Below are 20,370 nucleotides of genomic sequence, written 5' to 3'. Positions count from 1 at the left end.
CTTATTTATTTGTCCTTCACCAGTATTCTCTGCAGATTCTGTCAGCTACAGTCTTTTATATAATCCTTCAACTGACCAGCAGAAACACTGAGGAGCACTGGACCTTCCTTAAAGCATCAGTAGTGGAGATTCATGCAGTAGGAAAAAATGTCTTGCACAGGGTATAGCACCTGACTCTGTGCCAGCTCTTTTGGAATAAGTACCTGTGTGTGCTTTCAACCAAGTTAAATGTGATGTCGTTTTCCCTCTTTCCTTGAATTCCTTTATGTGTGCCATATGGTAAGACCCTGAAGCAGCTTATACATAATAATTTGTTGCACATCTGTCCTTGTCAAAAGTGTTAAATGATCCTCTGTAATGTTTCCAGGTGACTCTGGATGCAAGAAATATAAACTAGGTGAGTTTAGTACTGCAAGATGTTACACGTGTGTAGAACTGGCTCTGATTTTTCATTAGCTTTTTTTTTTTCCCTGAAAATATGGCTTTTAAGTACACAGTTTGTTTTTTTTATTGAGGAAATCTGTTAAAGCTGAAGTTTTTCTTTCCTGAAAAACAATCTATGAGAGTCAAAGTTTAAAGTGACTTTATACCTCCTCCCTTTTTCTTTAACGGTGTGCATATATATTTTTTTTTCCCAACTGCAGAAAAAGTTAAAGGGGAAGAAGCTTTTTATAGTATTCCAGGCTATAATGAGCTCTGATTTTTAAGAGCTAAGAAAACAGCTTTAACTATTGACGAGGTGGATTTAAAATATTTTTCCTAAGCCTCGCTAATAATTTATGAGGTGGTTTTAGATTCCAGGTTTTCTTCATGTTGAATAACTTCTAAATCAGACTGTTGTGTGGCCCTAAATCTTACAGAGATCTAAGTATAGTAGGTCAGAAACTACAAGGTATTTTTATCCAGTCCAACCTATATTCTTGTCAGAAAGCCATACCAAATTTATTTAGCGAGACCTATTTTCTGTAAGCCTATGTTTAGCATTGCTTTTTGCCACTATCCTTTATTTTTCTGTTGATTATATACCATGATTTTGTGCAAGACTGATATCAAACTAACCTATCCGTGTCACCCTGGTTTTTTTTTGTTTTAAAATATGTTAATGCTGTATTTTCTTTGCAGCCTTCTTTAGCCTCAGCATTTACTGAAAACCAGCATCAGTCTTCCAAGAGCTTGTCATCTCGTTCTGTAAGAATTCTTAGACACTGGCTGTCTAATTCTGCAGATATTAAAATAGTCACTCTTGGCAGATAAACCTGAAATTTTTCAACCCAGTGATTGAGAGAAAAAAAAGTAGTGAGTTGGTTCTTAGCCTTGTAAAAGGCTTTCCTGACATGGACCCTTGTGTTTCTGCAGAGCCAGCACATTTTCGTAGAATTACAGCAGAATGAGAAGGGAGGGTGAAAATACTTGTGACTGTAATGACAATACCAATACTTTAAAAATGCATCATTTTATTATCTGAAGAATAATCAATTTTGCTGTCTACTGTCTGTGTTACCAAGATTGATTAAATGTACTGTTAATCCTGTCCTTTAAAAACCATGCTCTTATCAGATAATAACGGAACCACAAGTTGTGGGCTACAGGACTGGTTATATTTGTTGTCTTTTACTTTGTAACTGAAAGAAACACGTAAAATTTCAAAATTTTTGACAGAAGCACTTTGCAAAATACAAGTCCTGGAAATATTTTGTTCATTAGAAAGACATTTCATTACTACTTCTTTTCTCATGAAGGGAGACAAAAGCTTATCTTACTCATAAAAAAATCCCCAGTGCTGTGTGGTCCTTTTAAATAACTTCTTCCTAAGTAAAGGCTCTGTGCCTTAGTTAATCTCAATTATACAGGTGGCATTCTGGTACTGTCCTCTTTCAGATATCTTCACAGGAATTATGTAACAACCTTCTACATTTCATCTCTGGATCCTAGTGAATATTTATGAAGCTTGAAGATCAATTATTGTACATTTTAAGATGATCTGTGACGAATTTATTAAAGCTTGTCAAACTCAAGCTGAAATTGCGTGACACTGGAAAGACAGGTATTCAGTGAAGAAACCAGAGCATGCAGGTGCAGGGATGCAAAGGAAAGTGTGCCTTGTGTGTGTGCCAAAAGGGGCTCTAATTGAGGAGTGGAATTAGCAGAAGTGGTACAATGGGTCATTGGTCCCCTCTTCCCAGGCACTTGGTAGATTCCCACTTAGCAAGAGAGTCAAGGTGTTTTAACAGGTGCCTCTTGAAACTCAGTGGCATGAAACTACTGCAAGACAGATTAGCTGCTTAGAATTTTCTTTTAATCTAAAAATCATTAACACTGCAGACTTCAGCTGTGCGGTGCCTTCAAGATCCCACATGTTGCATTCTGTGATTTAAAGTGACTCAGGGAATTTTAGGGTGGCATTTCATGCTATTCTGTAATTCCGTTTCATGTATTTTGTAAGAAAGCAGATGTTTATTCTTTTGGAATTGTTTTTGGCAGGATTAGTCAGTTATCTAGTAGCCTCTTGGTTTGTTGGCAGGATATTTGCAGGGTGGCTTTATTTTATTTTTTTTCTAATGAAAAAGAGCGTATTTTTATTTTTTTTACTTCCCCAGTCCTTCAGTTCATGGCTTTGGTAGTGATCAGTGTCGTGCCAGAATTTTCAGAGGAAGAGGTGGATGTTGACTGAGGTTTTACTACTGACTTAGATGAAAATTTGTCTTTGCTGGCGTTGGGCCAAATGGTAAATGTTTGTATTTAACTGTGGTTTGAAACATTGGATGCACAATAAGAGAGTTGTGAATATCATATTTACTTGTATCATGTTTAAATAAATGTTAGTGCTACCAAAGAAATTTTGTACAAAGATTACAAGGGAAAACAGGCATTTCCTCCTTTGAAAGAGGGGTGTTTTCTGAATCACGTGCCCAGATGCTTTGACTCGGCTAAGAAAGCTGAATCAGAGCTATTGCGCAGCTTCTGAGTCAGCTTTTCAAAGTTTAATAAAATTAGTTGGTTAAGTTTGTTTTCTTTCTTTTTTTTTTTTTTAATTTTTTTAAAAGCAGTCCAAATCTGTAAAAGAAGATGTAGAAATTTAATAAGACTTAGAGCTTGGCTGTGTCATGGACAGTAGTTGAAAGAAAGGCTTCTATCTCAGGAGATGAAGAAAGAGGGTATCAGGTCTCTATCGATAAACATCTGTTTCTCATTTTAAATTTGGTTTATATTTTGCTTTGGATTATTTTGTGGTTTATTTTCTTGTAATAGAGAAACTCTGCCAGTGGGTAGTGTTTAAGCACAGCTACAATTTACAGTTCCCATAAAACATGATACACTGACACATGTTCTCACCCCCTGATTTCTGAGTGAGGTACAAGCCTGAGCAGTGAAATAGAAATAATTGGAGGCATGATTGCACACTTTTAGTGATGCCTGCTCAGGTTTAGGTTTTAGTATGTCATATGTTGCATCGAATATGGATGGCACTGGTTGAGCACTGGAATAGGCTCCCCAGGGAAATGGGGCTCTCAGACATGTTGGGATTCTTAGGCCTGTCCTTTGCAGGGCCAGGAGTTGGACTCAGTGATCTTTTGGGTCCCTTCCAACTCAAGATACTCTGTGATTCTATGAAAACACTTTGTTTCTCACCACCATTATCCCACTGATAATGACTGGGAGCAGGGTAAAACCCCAAAGAGAAGTTATGGCCTGCTTAGGAAGAAGGCACATTCTCCTCAGTTTCTTTTTCTTTTTCCAGGAGGCCAAGTGTTGCTTCTAAACTGTTGTTTCAGTTGCTGTCAAAGCAGATGGTTTAAACAAATATTTCGATGGTGAGAGGGGAACTTGGCATTTCCAGCAGAGGCTCTCGGATCCAGAAGGGGCAGGTTCAGGTTTTGGCATTTCCTTACCTGCCTCAAGTTTATTGTACCAAAGGGAAGGTTGGTCTGGCTGAGGCCAGCTGGGTTGTGATTTCGTGAGGGTGGAGGGGGCCAAATGATTTAGTATCTGCTCGTGTTTTGTTAAAATTATACCAGCCAGAGCAGCTTGAAGGAGATGATGAATCTGCACATTTTCTATGCAGTAGCTGAAGTAGGAACATGCTTAAATCCTGCCTCTATCCAGGGCTAAGCACCTTTCTCTAGGGAGCATTTTGGATTCATGCTCTCTTGAAATTAGGATCATAAGCCCTTTCTTTCAAAAAGGGAGCAAAGGTCAATCTTTGCTTTCAAAACCCAGGAGGTGGCGATGGTTCTGGTTCCCTTTTCGTCATTAGCAGAGCTGTTATCCGCTAGACTGCTCACCACATGTGTGGGAGACTTCAACCCAGCTATCCTCCTTCCTGAGGGGATTAATGCCCATAATTCTTTCCATCAGAGTGAATTTTGTAATCACCAGACTGTTGACTAGTATGAGGTGGTGTTGCTGTGAGAAAGACAAACTGAACACAGCGGTGTAGCCCAGCACAGGAGGTATTCGATGACTGAGGACTAAGGTGTTTAAGGGAATAATCCATTAAAGCAAACTAGTAATTTCAGAAGTGAAGAAGAACAAACAAGATAATTTTTGCATTGCAGGTCAGGTTCTGTTCAAGATGTGTGAGCACTTCCCTGGTGATTTCCATACTTTATTTGCAAGCAGGGATAGAGTTTGAGTTTGGGAAGTATAAGAAACAGAAAAAACCAACCCCAAACAAGTTGTGGAATAAAGTAATCTGCTTTGTAAAAAAAAATGTTTTGGTGAGTTGCAAAAAGTAAATACATAAATTAATGTCAAACATTGGGAAAAAGGGGAATTAAACACAAAATACATTCTCTGTGAAGTGTGTGTATATACATATGTATTTATATATACATGTAAATTTTCAATTGAGATATGAAATTGATTATATGTGTACCCAAAACACTGAGCCCAAAGTGTTATTTCTCTTAATAGTAGTTACAAATATATGTAACAATGTATCTATTTTTATAACAGTGTTTTAACTAGGTTACAAGGTAACTTTTCTTATAGTAATGGTTCAGTAAAGGTGACATAAACACCTTTCGTGGTGGCTTGTTGGGATTTGGGGTTTTTTTTTGCAAAACGTTAGTGCAAAATGTTTGAAAACCAGAGTTCCATTTGGTCCCCTGCCTTTCACTTTTATTTTAATAAAAATTTAAATTTCGATTATGGATGGAGAGAACTGAACTAATAAAAGAGACAAGGCAAGGTAAATTGGATTTTATAACTTTGATGAATAAAGAGTGGCTTGTAGGAGGTGAGAGTAAAACAAAGACACGCTAATAATAACTGCAAGTATGCACCTGTGATTTTGTGGTTCACAGTAAATATTTTCACTTCGGTTTCATTCCAGTGTCACTTTGGCAGTTATGAGTTGGTGGTTTTTTGTTCATTTTTGAGATCTGCTTGTGGTTTATGGTATGTGTGTGTATATATGTATTTATATATAAAGCTAGGATGGTGTGGAATGATAACATCCTGAAATAAAACTATATGCATGTAGATTAAAATAAAACATACAGTATTTTTTTTAAAAAATGTCATTAGTTTGAAATTTAATTTTAAAAGTTCCTAAATGGCACTTGAGCTGCAGCCACTTTGCTTGAATTGGAATAGTGTGATAGTTACAGTCAGGTTTTCTGGTGGAGCTTTTTTTTCTGGTTGTTATGTGGAAGACTTGCACAAGCAACTGACTTGTAACTGTAGTTCATGTCATCAAACAAATGGAAGGAAATAGCTCAAGAACTGTTGTTTTCAAATGTTTATATTAAAGAAATCTGTCCTGGTCTTGCAAGCTCTTGAAGGGATTTTGAACTTTACTTGTCCTCTCAAATATTGGTGTAGCCTTGTAATACGATGTAATACAGGTAATGGGTTTCCCAATGACTGGATTATTCTTATCAAATCTTGATTTGTAGTTGCCTCTTCACAGAGTCTGTTCCTCATCATGTCTTTCTAGGACTGGCCTACTAAATTTGGCACGAGAGTTTCAACTCTAAGACAGCCATTTTGCAACCTACATTTTCTTCTCTTTCTGTTAATATCAGTGAGTGTAATTGCTGTTCTGTATCTTCTTTTGAGATGGATGCTATGAGAATGTGTTGCTCCCTTGAAGAGGCCTCTTAAAGTCACTTGGCAAAGTAAAGTTGTCTTTAGATAAGCAGTTGTTCTCTGCTGGCTTCTGTGCAGGTGGTGTCTTTTAAGCAGCTGCAGTACTGTCATGGCTTGGGGAAAAATAAGTAAGGGGCAGCCCTAGCACAAGGCAGCTGCTGGGAGGTGTGGGTAGGGTACAGCACTGTGGGTAGTGGTTGAGATGTGTTACAGTAATTCATGAGAAAAGGTAATTCTTTTGGACAAAGCTACAGAAGTAGGAAAATATTACCTTAACTATGTGTCAGTGTGGTTAAAGGAATGATTTCTGCTAATCCAGCTGTCAGCAGGGCCCAGACTTGGCTACACTCCATTATCCTTTTTGTTGAGAAAGGAGGAAGGAGTAATTGGAAATTCCATGATCTCTGATATCAAGTCAAAGATCTTCCCAGGAAAGTGTCTTCATCGAGAGGAATGTTGGTATGTGATATAGTTGTCTGTTGTTATCAGAGAATTTAAATCTTAAGAGTAAAATTTGTGTTAGAAATAAAAATACTTTGAAAAGAGAAAATGTAGCTGTTGAGGGTTTATGCACATAAATAAAATACTGGAGGATATGTGAAAAAAAACCCTTTGCTTTTATGTGGTCATAATTTTGGAGATTTACTTTGAAGTTTTCAGATCAATTTTTGACTTTTTATTTTTCTTGACATTTGATGACTATTTTTGTGTGTTTCTGGTTCTTCACAGCTCTTCTTTGTGCACCATCTCTGATATCAATGGGAAAGTGCATAGTTTTGCTGCAGGACAATGAGGCCAACCTCCTTTTTTTATTTGTGCTCACACCATAATAGTGATGTGTATTAAATCAGAAACATGACTTGAATTTTTAAAGTGGTAGGAATATCATCTATACTTTTGTTTGGTTTACTTATAAATAAAATCACTGCATAGGAAAGGAGTGCCTACTGTGTTCTAGCTGAGCTTCCTAAACTTTCTTAGACAAAAAAACTATATATAAAAATATTAAAGATGCTGAATTTGTGAAAGTAACTCTCCTTGGTCTGGTTTAGTTCTGAAAGAAAGTATTAATTAACTGCACACATGGAGAACATCACTAAATGAAATTAGAAAAGAGGAAGTATGAAGATGCCAGCGCAGTTGCTTAAATATCTAAAAAACATGATGTATAAACAATGTGTGCCACAAGAATGCAATCCCTTAACTTAAACAAGAGGGGACTGAGAGGGTGAGTACACGGATCTGTTGAAGGGCATTGTGTCAGGTGGGGAAAGGAACAGATCCTGTTGCAGTGATGAAGACTGATCATGGACAAACACAGTTTTCTAGCGGAAGTATTGAAAGGTTGGGGTAATCACCATTGTAGGAACAGTGGTGCATCCATTGCCCCAGGTCTTTAAGAACAGGTTTGATTATCTGTATTGTTCCCACCAGGTCGTTTAATTATCATGCCCTGGGGCTGAGGGATGGGCTGTCTGACCTTTGGTGGTTCCTTCGATCTCTCCTTTAGTTAACAGATCTGTAACTACACGTTGGACAGATTCTAATAGGATCAGAGCACATGATACATGCTGAAACCTACTTTTCACTCCTGTAACCTGTTTATCAGTTCACTTTCTACTGAAATTTGTTGGATCTGTGATAGTTGTCAAGGAAAGGTGTTTTCAACAGGTTTGGGTTTTTGGGGGGAGTGCTTCTTGCATGTAGTCCTCTAGGACAATGCTATAATGAGTCCCTGTCGTTCTTCTGTTTAAATATTCTTCTCTGCTGTAATGTTGCATTCAGGCCAGTTACAGAATTGTTATTCTGCTTGGAAAAACTGGGGGGATTCGTGGAGTTCCTTGTGGAGAAAAACACGCCCTGAGTGTGGATCAGAATGAGCAATTGTTCCAGCTGGCTGCATCCATACACCAGGAGGAAACTGTTGATTTCAGTAACTACAGCTTGGCCTAAGGTTCATACGTAGCTGTGTTCAACAGCAAGCTTTGTAATCCTGTTTAATTTCATTTTATCTGTGAATATGTTTCCCCTTAGGAAAAATTAATTTCTTAGTGGAACTAGCAGTGAGAGGATGGATACTGTGGGACCTGGAGGTTGTGTATCTAATGCAACAACAAACGTGAGAAGAAATCTTGTGTTTTTATAATGCTTCATTACCAGTCTTCTTGTCCATGAGCAGCAGAGTGAAGAAACGAGAACTGATTTCTTCACAAGGCATTATTAGTCATAGCTAATAAATTATTTTAATAGCTAAAGAGTATGCTAATACTCTACTTACATGGCTGTGACTTCATATCTGCTTATGCTTTGCAGAGAAGGTAACTGCTACTGGGAATATTTTAAAATGCAAATTATTATATTCTCCAGGTAAATGATAACAAAAAATTCTTCCTTTTATTCAGTTAAAGAATATCTAGCAGTTGGTCGATTAATGCATGAGTATTAGGTGCTTTATTAATAGCTACATAAGTAGTAGTTAGAAAAAGATATGATTTTTATATTGTATAATAAGCAGCTGTGAATTAATTATATATATATAATAAATATATAAATATATGTCAAGTTTACAGTGTGTGAGAAGAGCTGTTGGCTCAGGTGGGCTTTTGTAGACATTTAAGACACTTGTATATTTGGGTCAGTATGAATATATTTCTTAAAATGAAAATGGTAAGGTTTTTAAACGAAGTTTCATGCAGCTAAAAAGACATTTTTCATCTTATTAATATCACTAATGTCATGAATGTTAAAGCCTTGTCAGCATTTTAACACAGGTAGTCTTTGAAATGTGACTGTTGCATCTTCAGCTAATGATGAGATTCTGTATTCAGTTTCTTAGCATGGCCCAGCATATTTCTTAGCAAACAAACTGAAACACAGGATATACTTGAAGAGCAGTATAGTGCTATTTTACATGTAGTTTTCCCACATGTTCAACTTGCACGTTTATAACAAAATTGAAGTTTTCGGAGAGAAGCAGGGAGACATGGGCCAGATGCTCGTTAGTCACGAGTTCATAACATTGCATGTTAAGAAGAGAAACCTAAATAATTTAATCTTTTAAGCTAGTAGTAACTTTCTAGAATGTGAGTTCCTGGGTTTTTTTGGCTGGAATTGGCATTTCTCTCACTGCTGGACCATTTCTGTCCTTGTTCCCACCCTGTTCCATGTGAGCCGATGCGCTCTGACTCTAGATGGCAGTCACTGGTAGGCGAAGGGAACAGTCATTCTGGGATGGATGCTAGGCTTGAACCCTGCAAATCCCTGCACTGCTTGGCTTCTCTAGCTGGAATTTTTATGGTGTTGGACAGCAATAAAAGTGTCACCTCAGCTTTTTCCCCTTCTGAACTGTGACAGAAGAAGGAGGAAAAATAAAAAAAATAAGAGAAAATGTTGCAGTGAAACATTTAGTAATGCTGACAATACTGAAGAGATATCTTTTGTATCAGCATGATTTCTATCCTAGATTAACTGAAATAAATTTGTTTATAATGGAAGAAATACCAGTTTCCCACTAAATTCAGTTTCAATGAGTAAAATAGATTGACTAAGGTTCAGCTAGGGATAATAAGAGTGGAGATATGTATGATTGTAATTTTATTTAATTGAATGGGGATTTTCTCACAGCCTCATGGGCAAGTGTTGAAGGAGAAACTGTTCTCATTTTGCTTAAGACCTTGTGTCTTCTCCCACTTTCCTGCCCCTCCATGCTCCCTTTGCAGTGTCAATCCTCTCTCAATTTCCAAACTCCTTCCCATCACAGGTAATTCCCTTCCTTCACAGGTGTTATCAGTTTGTCTCTTGATTCTCCCCTCTGTCTCTTCTCTTTACAGTAGAACGAACTTTAAGTTTTTTCTCTCCCTTTCTTCGTATAGATGCTGTTTGCCTCCCTAACTCCTCACTACTGAACAGTCTGATGTAAAGTTGCTGTTAGAAAAGGCAGCAGCACTCAGGCAAATGAGCAACAGCTTCTCACCACTTGCTGTGCAAGGCTGATTGCTCTTCACGAAGTGAATGCTGCTTGATAAGAAAGCTATTGTTATCATAAATACAGTTCAAACCCAGGATTAATCTATACATGTTGTTGATCTCTGGTTTCAAACACAGTGCCAAATTACAGTCTTGTTTACCTATATGCAAATCCCAAGAAACTCTTTGGAAAAAGCTGGAGTAATTCTGGATTTACAGAGGTATACTTGAGATTATGTTTTGGCCTTTAGTTTTAATGATAAGGAAATTGTTTACTGTTGTTTTGCATGTTATATTAACTACCACCATTAGTAAAGGGACTCTGATCCTCTATCTACTTTGCAGATATTCTGCAGGACATCTTTTGCACTGAAGAAGAGTAACTGAAAATCAAAAGATCTTGATTTTTCCTTAATACAGTCCTAGCAACAAGCTTTTAATTTCTGAACATGCTAGTTTTAGTTGTGGAAAACTACTGATTTTAGAAAGGAAAAGTGCTTCAGTTGCAGAAGAATGAAAAAAACCCACAGCCAACCAACCAACCAACCAAAGCTTTAATTAGGTCTATATTTTTACATGTTTATGATGAAAAATATCATTGAGGTTTCCAGAGCCGAGTTGTACAGCTCACAGTCAAGTGCATTTCCAGAGCCAGTTTGAGAAATGTGGACCATCGTTTGTGAGGGAAAGCTTTCTGGGGGTTAGCAGTAATTTAGTACAGATTTCTGTGTGAAGTTCATGTGCAAGAAATACAAGATAGAGATAATTCTGGTATTATGTCAAGATTATATATTGGGATGACAGGTATCACAGTCCCTAATAGATTGCACAGGACAGAGATAATGAAGAGTGATGCTTTCTGTTCCCAAGCCTGCCTTGGGCCTGGTATGTAACTGTGGGCAAATCACTCCTCCTTCCTGAATTTCTCTGTCTGTAAAAATGATGATAATGATATGGATTATTTTGTGTTTCATTTTGAGATCTAAAGGGAACACATAGAAATGAAGTGGTAGGAGCATAAAGAGAAAATACACGGTGGTAAAATAAGCATCCCTATTGCAGACAGCTTTGTTCTGGGAACTGATTATAAAATTATTGATTCTGCTGTTCTTTCCTGTTGAGGGTGTCACTATGTACTTGTTCACAGGATTGAAGGAAAAAAATTTTGCTGTTTCTTATGCTAGCCTATCTTTAGCTTCTCATTCAGAATTTACGATAAGGTTATTCTGCTTTTTCTTGCCCATTACCATCCCCATGAGGGACAGTTAAAGCTGTAGCTGGTGGAGGATAAGGACAGCAAAGGTCTGTCTGTCTTTCTTTTCTCTGTCTCCTCCCTTTCTATCTCTCTGTCTCTCTTTGGCCGTTGAAAATGTAGGTCATATTGCATCACCATAAAATGGAACAGTCAGAAAGGTGTTTGAAAAATGCTGACATCCTTAGCCCGGGGTGCATGCCAGTGTCCTTTGTTTACATTGAAAATAGTGGTGTACCTGTGTAAGAACCAGCATCTCTGTTAAGGTTAGTGGTATGGTACCTGAATTATGAGTCAGATTTTAAGATGACTTTCATCTGCCTACAGTAATTTAAAATTAGACAGATAAAATGCAGCCACTCAAAATAATGATATACACGAGGAGCTAATTTGAAATCCTTAATCTGCAATAACTGTGACAGTGTAGTTTGAATAATATTACCTTTAACAGTGAAGCTCAGTAATAAATTTTGCAAATCATATTAATCATGTACTCTCGATTGTCTTGATTAGCTGTGCCTTTCTGTTTTGAAAGCTATGTTTATATTATACATTTTTATATTGTTTTTTGTGTTACTGTTTTACCTCATGCACCCTTTTAAATGATCCAATCAGAATATTATTTATTTTAAAAATAGAAAATCTTGATGTCCAGTGTCTTACTGCTTACTGCCAGGCTTTTATTGTTTGTGTTTCTGATGTAATACAAGTTGTGATTGGTATGAAATATTCCTATGGCATAAAATGCAGAACATATCTTTTTCTTCTCTGTAGATGTATATAAATACCATTTTTAAAGAAATGTATAAATATCATTTCAACTGTCCTTATTTATCTTAGTTTGCTGCAGTAAGCTAACATGTTTTATGGATTGAACTTTCAAATAGTGATGTAAATCATACTGCAAGCTGTAGGTATTTTGATAAGACAAGATACTCGCTTATAGAAAATCTTTCATTATTTCTGAAACCAGGTATGATTTTTTACCTTTCTATTCTCTGCTGTGTGTGGTTGTACTTGAACTGTTGAAGTGCAATATGCAAAGGCTTCTTATGACTTTGTTCATCTTACTGCTAAAGAAGACTTCTAAGTTAAAAGAGAAATGATTGGAAGATAAAAATAAAATTAGCGATGGGATGATTTGTTGAGGAAGATAATGAAAGCTGATCTTTTCCTGTTGTTATTAGACAAAGGAAAATTATAGTAGTCAAAGTTAAGACCCCTCAAGTGCACATTGTTGTGCATAATTATTTTGCAATTTTTATCAATTTATTTATAATTATCCCAAAGGTGTTGTTTGTTTCTCCATTGATTAAAATATATAGTAACTAAGGTATTAGTTATTTAAGTTTCACCCTTCTCATTAGTTATGAAGATAGCTATATGCACGTTGGAAATAGTTTCAGAATAACCTGTACCATAATTATATTTTGAAGCAAATATTTTGTTCCATCTGTTTTTGCACAAATAATACTAAATATTTCGGTAATTCTGAGAAGTACTTCCTATTGGTATACATAGGAAATACATGAAATCTTGAGAAGCTGCAATTTTGTAACTGGTGTTTACAGAAGTTTTGTATCTAATCTCTGTTTGAAGCATGTAGCTGGTGGTTATTTTTCAGTCTGTGAAGATGTGAAGAATTGTGTGTCCCGGAGGGACTAGGAGGGCCAATTATGCAATTATGTAATTGGGGGTCATCTTTGACCCCCTGAGATTCTGTAGTTGGTTGTCCTGAATCAGTCTCCGGCACAGACAAGATTAACCTGAGAACTGCTCTGATTTACCCTTGAGTTACCAGGTGGCCATAACAGCAGCCCCTGGCCTGCTGCTGCCCAGTCGGGTTCCCTCAACACACCCCTCCTGCACTCACTTTTCCGAGGGGCAGAATGAGACCTCATAAGGTTATCCCTTACTTAGGAAATGTCTAAATGAAACCCAGTACTGGGGTGATTATCCCTAATGTGTCCAAATATTTGTTTATATATATGTAGCCTTTGTATTTTATCTTAAATTTGGATATTTAGTAGATAACAAAAGAAAAATATGTTCCACAATGTAGGCACATTCTTTGGTGCATATTTCCAACAGATGGAAAGAAAAAGAGTTAAAGGAGTTTGGGTTGCTCTCAAAAGTTAGAGATGTCCTATGACACACATTTACGTTTTCTTTTATTTTGATGAGTTGCAATTACAATTTTCGTGTAAATGTGTTTCTCTTTAAATGCTTATACACTAATAATAATTAGTTACTGTAACTGTGCCTATATTGTATGCTTCTGTGTTGATACACTTTTGACTGGGGTATAGCTTTTGCTCTGCCAGGCTGTGGTTTCCTGTCTTGCATATCAGTAACTCCTCGAAGTGTTAAATAGCAGTTGCAACCAAGTGTCTTTGATAGTCAGGCAAGGGAAGTGACCTAATGCTTCACTGGTTTGGAAATGCCGGCCTTCTTCCATTTTCTTGGATTGCTTCTTCGGCTGTTTTTGTCATCTTTCCACCTTTCAACTAGATCTCCGTTTTCCAAGGTACCAAGGGTACCTTATGGAGAAAGAGCTCCTTCTGGCTTGTTCTCAATCATCCCATCCCTTCCTTGCATTACACTCTGCTGACAGTTGTGGTTGTAATTGACCTGCTGTAAATTCTCAACAAGAATCATTCCTGTTCTTTGCCACCCATTATCCAGAGAAAGAGTTCTCTTTAAAGGGTCGTTAAGCTGTCACTTTACTCTTTTGAAACTTACTCTTTTAACTTCCTTCAAACTCGGCTGCAGATATAATCCCTACAGCAAAATTCACAGGTGGTGACATAGTATGCTCTGATCTCTCAGATATATAGGAATAACATTTTTGCTGATCCTTCCTTCCCCCTCGTCCGAGCCATTTCTTGTACTTACCTGTTATCACCCTGTTCACGGATTTTTATGTCTTTGGAGACATCTTCTATTTTATAGTTTTTGTTTTCATTTTTGCATGAAGCATCAGAACTCGCCGTTTTGTAACAAATAACACATCAGGATAGAAGAAAGAGTGTTTTGCATGCACAGCTCTCATATTCCCTAAAGAAATTGGGGTAGAGATGGAGGAATGAGTTACTTCCACTGCAGGGAGGTCATAGGCTTGAAGGGACTGGAACTTTAATGCCAGACATTGAATGATCTTCTCGGAAGGGGATGGTCCATATGAATTCAGTCTCCTGTCCGAAACTAAAAAAGGACAAAAAGGATTTTTGACAAACACTGCATTGCATTTTCCCAGTCAGCAGCAGCAAGAGTTGAAGAGAAAGTTTTATACTGTAGTATTTGGTGATATTTGTATGTGTAACAAGGAAATACAATGTTTTCTGAGACTTCTACTAGAGTAGAAATTTGTTAATGATCATTTTTATTAAGCACAAAGCAGAAGAGTGACTACAGCAGAGAGAGAAAAAGTAATACTGGACTTGCTCTCTTGTCCATTAATGACACAAAAAATTTGGATTTTATGAAGTAACTAGAAAATAATTAATCTAAGATATGCTTCTTAGGATCAAGTATGTCACTGAGCATAGTCAATCTTAGTAATACATCTGTAGGTGATCTCAGTCAAGGTACTGTCAGCTGCTAAGCTGCAGTTTAAAGGAAAAGGGGAAAAAAAGGAGTTTATCCTCAGTGCATAAAAAAGACTTTAAAGACATGAATTCAGTTTGCAGACAGCTTCCCAGAGGAGCAGCAGAAGCTGGGAAAAGCACAGTTCTGCCCCCAGGCTGAGACAGAGCCCTACAGCCCATGGGACGGCTTGGGTGCCCTCTTGGACTGCATTCCTCTTGTCTCGACTTTAGTCCAGAGCAGTCTGGACTTGTGTCCTTGGAGGGGAAAAAAGTAGTTTTCTCTGAAGTGTTATCTGGCCCCAGTGCTAGGCTGGCTTGTTTATATGGATCTTCATGGCTTTTTAGTGGTGAAAAAGAAAATCACCAGTTTAATTTCAAAGCACTTATAAAAATCAATTAATTGATTTTAATATTTTTTAACAGGGCTTTGGTTTAGCTTTAACCAGTTAGGCTAAACCAAAGCAAACCGCCCTTAAGTTTTGTTTATACAGGCAACAAGTTTATAAGCATTGAATGAAAGGATCTCAAAAACCTGAGCTTGTGATGGTAAAAGTTCCTTTTGTGGGAAGGCCTCGGTGTGTACGTGTCTCTATTTTCTGTTAAATTCTTCGTCAGTGGTACAGTGATAGTCACTGATGATGATTACGTGAGGGATCGTTTTTAGCTGCCCGTGTTCTATGGCACGGGGGTAAAAATGTCCACGGCTGAGTCCTGAGAGCCCCTGTTGTTGGAGTTGTCCTGCATTCTAGAAAAATCCTCTGTAGGAAATCCAGCACCGTTGTGTTTCCTGCTTGTGATACAGACACATGTGCTTGGGAATCTGGTCAGTAATAGTTGATGTAAGTGCAGTAACTGGGCTGAAGATTGAGGTTTCATCCAATGCATACCTTTCTGGTAATGTCAGGCTGCCATTTAAAGAGCTGCTCTCTACAGAAGAGACCATAACAGCTCCCTGCTTACCTTTCAATTTGAAACCCATTGCAGAAAATATATTTGTAGAATTGATAAAATGCTTCATATTAGTTTTTAAATAGATACAATTATAGTTAGGAAATGCAGTTAAAGTTTCAAATTCCTTATTGCTGTACTCTTTTTCTTTACTTTCAGAATTAATCAGGTACAAGTTAGGAAAAGCTTCCAAAATCTGAACAGATGAAGATCAATTGATAAGTCAACCCAGCGATTCACCATACTTTCAAGGTACTGTGACATGCTTACCCAAATATTTTCCTTAAGCATAAGATTCTCGTGCTTTATCTGTGAGAAGTGTGGAGAACAGGGTATTAGCAGGGTTGCAAAGCAAGTCTGAAGTGTTACCAGTTGCAGAGGGGAGACTTTTTAAATGCAGATGTTTAATGTGTGTTTCAGTGGGAAATAAAGTGACCTGACAGTCAACCTAGAGGGAGTTCAGTGCATGCGACAGCCAAACTTAAAAAGATAAAACTAACTTGGATTATATCTTTCAGTCAATTAGGTGAATAGATTTGTAAAACTAAGTTGTGGCAGACAGGGAATATAATAGAATCAACATTTTTAATTTATTAGTTTTTATATTTTAGAAGAAGTAATCTCCTTTTTATGAATAATTATTTTTGTCTACCTCCATGTTTCCATGATATGTTAAAGCATTTGAAGTCTGTTAGGCCCTGGTATATACCATAGCCTACCTGCTGCATCAGTCCTGTTATTTTACAAGTTCGGAAAGTAGAGTTGTAAACTGAGGTGACGACTTTACAGTTGCCTAACACAGTGAGAGTATTCTCCATGACCAGTGTACATGGCAGAATGCTAGAAAAAAAGAGAAAATTATGATAATAAATTGAAATTTTGTCTAAAAGGCTGCTAGTGCAGGTTATTTTATCAGGTACTGCTAATTCATTGAAACAATATCTGTTTCTTTCTCTGTTTCCCTTACATTTATCTCTACTCTTTATCATCACGTGCATTTCACCATTTTGTATATTTTTGCTTAACACCACAAAAGAAAAGACTTCACCCTTATGCACAGACATGAAGAATCCAGACTGTTACAGCCTGGCCACTATTTGCTGTGCAAATCATCTCTTAATGTATTTAAAAATAGATTGCAGCAGAAAGGGCCAGTTAGCATGGAGTTGATCTGCAGAACTTATTTAAGTGGCAGAGTTAACCTGGGCTCAGGAACAGTGAGGACTGTTTGTCCTGGTCTGGCTCTTGCAGTATGTAACATTGGAAGCTGTAATACTTCAAGGTTTTATTACAAAATGATTCCCTGGATTTTCAAGCAGCCGGAGAAGTGGCTGTCTTAGTGAACCCAGAGTACCTGGGGTTGCAGAAGTTAGCTTTGTTTTTATCTACTTCCTTGCTCCTCATCACTAAATCAGGCCACAACATCTATCAGGTTTTCATATAATCGTAGGAAAGTCTAGATTGGAAGAATCCTCTAGACATCATCTGGTCCAACCTTCTATTGAAGATGGGTTATCTGAGGCCTGGTCAAGCCAAGTGTTAAGTATTTCCAGCAAGGGAAAGTTCACCATTTCTCTGAGCTGCCTGTTCCAATATTTAATTGTTCTCACAGTAAATATTTTTTTCTTACATCCAGACAGAAGTTCTGAAGCAACTTGTGCCTGTTGACTCTTGCCCTGTCATTGTGTTCCTTTTGAAGAGAGTACCTCCATCTTCTCTATAATTATCTTTTAGTTATTGGAAGACTCTGATTACATCTCCCCTGAACCTTCCCTTCTTTAGGCTGAGCAAACCGAATTCCATCTGATTTTTTCATGAAGTTTTCCAACCTTCTAATCATTTTGTTGGCTCTCTGCTGGACCCTGTCCAGTTTTTTAATGTGTCTCTTGAAATGGCTCAGTCTTCCAGCCTGTCACAGTCTCTGTACATAGTAACATTTTGGGTTCATCTACTTGTCTTCCTAGTTTTTGTGTCATCTACAGACTTGGTAGGAATGCATTTATTCCAATCATCCAGATAATTTTAAAAGATATTGAATAGCATTGAGCCCAGTGTTGACCCCCACAAAACTCCATTTGTGAGTGATTGCCAATTTGATTTTGAGCCATTACCACCCTTTGAGCACAGCAGTTTAGCCAGTTTGCCAGCAACCTCAGAACCTCAGGGTCCCCATCTGTGACCTTTCAAACTAACTCTCTTAGCACCCCTGCATGCAGCCAGTCAAGTCCCACAGACCTGCCCATGTCCTATTTGTGTGATACTTCATTGTTAACTTGCCAAGCATGTGGTCAGTGCAGGTAACATCAGCAAAGCATCAGCAGGCAGCAGTCAAACATGAGAAGAACGGTATAAATTTAAATTTCCTTGTGCCAGGGTTCTCAGGATCCTTGATTTGTGGTTAATCAGCATGTCAAACTTCTGAGGGTCTCAGGCAGCTTCACATCATAGGCTGGTGTTATTGTGGTCTCAAGGAACTCGAGTCCTGTGGGCTGTGCTTGGACCCGGAGTCTTGGAGCCATGTGGGCAAACTGGCAAGAAACCAGGCAGGGTTATGAAACCTTGTGTGGTAGGTAGGTTCCATCAGAAGATCATTAGTACCAAATTGTCCCCATTGAGTGCTTTGATTTCAATAAATGGAAACTCAGCACTAATGTTTTGTTACAATTGGCCTGAATAGCTGTGTATTTTAATAATTCTAAGTTGTAATGTCATATTCTCTGTGTATAAATGAGAATTTAAAAGGTCATACCTATTTCTGATTCCTCTGATTAAAATGATTCATCTGCATAATTGGGTTGCTGAAATTGTTTTAACATTTCCAAATTCAAAAGGTGATTCCAATACCTTATGTAAAATTAATAAACATTAGTTTGATTTCCAAATCATTAACTGGATGCATGTTGTGTAGTTTTACCTATTTATCTTTAACATTTGGAAACTTTGTGTCACTATTGAATGTTTTCTCTGCAGATTTCTCTTCAAGAATTGACTCTTATCTAGTGACATCTAAGCACAGGATCTGTGCTCCTCTATTCCTTTTTCTGTTTTAGATCACTGTGTCATCAATTCTTGCAGAAATCTGACTTGCCTTTAAGACATATTTGATAGTTAAGAAAAGAAGGAAGTGGTTGCAATGTTTTGATAGATACTGTATATTTTATTAATGCATGGCAATAACGTTGGCTTATAATTTGGGTGTAAAAGTGTTATTGTGGTGTTTGGATAAACATATCGGAGCATGTAGTGCATTCTCATCCTAATGCAGAATTCTTTGCAGATTTACTTACACTTGTTAACCTTCATTGCCCCATTCCTCCTCCTGAGAAAAGGATACTTTAAGTTATTCTTCTTATCTTAACAATATTGTTCTGTTCTGGTACAGGTGGTTGATAGTAGGTACCCACAGTAATTTCATATTCCAGTATTTAAAGTAGCTGTATTGCAGCACTTCTGAGCATCTTCAGCTCCCCCTTTGAAGTATTACTCATAAATAAAATTATACACATCAACCTGTTCCCAGGATCTGTGAGAAAAAGGATAATAGACTGGCATGGTTTCTTATATAATTTTTTGTTTTGTGCTGCAGATGATTATTATTTTGCAGGACCATGGTCCTGTGTTTAGTTATAAATGGAGACATTGCTCCATTTCGCTGAACTACTGGTCACCACAATGTGTTTTTCTTGACATATTAATATTTTTTCATAGAGGGGCTTAAATTAAATGGTCTGTTTTATGTGGCTGGGTGGTTCTATCTTCATCTGGATGTTCTGGTTTATATGAATTTTTATCTCTTGCTTCCTTACTTGTCCAATTATATTCTCACACTTCTCATGCTGGAGATATATTTTAAAATGCACAGAATGTGCTCCCCGTTCCACCGCTGTCAGCAGGAGCTGATGGGAGGGTCAGGACTTCAGCATATCAGCTGCTTGAGTTGTCACTTCATCCTGAATCTCATCTACCAACAAGTCTTCAGTAATAATGTTTCTTCTTAGTTTTAAAGCCCTTCTTGATCATTTCATACCTTTTGGCTAGAATTAACTTATTTGATTTCCTTTAATGCCATTATGCCCCTCAGAGCTTTTTCTTGACAGACTTTGTGAATTCACTACTTTCCTTTCTTCTGAGTGCTGATTAAGTGACACCCTCGTGGGGTTCTCCCTGTCTTCCCTTTGCACTTCAGTTCTCGCATCCTTTCACTTTCATTGTGGAAAATCATCGGTGAATCGCATCATTGTACTTCTGCTCTTAAAAGAGTTCAGCTGCAGATTCATCCTTCCTTTTTCATTCCAGTTAAGAGTTGTCATATCTCAGGTCCTATACAGAGGCTGTCATACAGATTCTAACTGAACAGCTGAAGTAGGTGTTCCCTGTTTGAACGGCTTTCCCGGACCACCTGGCAAAAGAATGAAACCTGCTGGTACAGGTGAAAAAATGCCTGCAGTGTCATGCCACAAAATAACCATTCGCTGCAGTTTTCAGCAGTTGCATGTTGTTTGTAGGCATACATTTATTCATAGT

This window comes from Manacus vitellinus, unplaced genomic scaffold (assembly GCF_001715985.3).
Source record: "Manacus vitellinus isolate BGI_N305 unplaced genomic scaffold, ASM171598v3 scaffold_14_pilon, whole genome shotgun sequence".
Classification (NCBI taxonomy): Eukaryota; Metazoa; Chordata; class Aves; order Passeriformes; family Pipridae; genus Manacus; species Manacus vitellinus.
The sequence above is the reverse complement of the archived record's forward strand: the minus strand, read 5'-3'. Positions refer to the sequence as shown.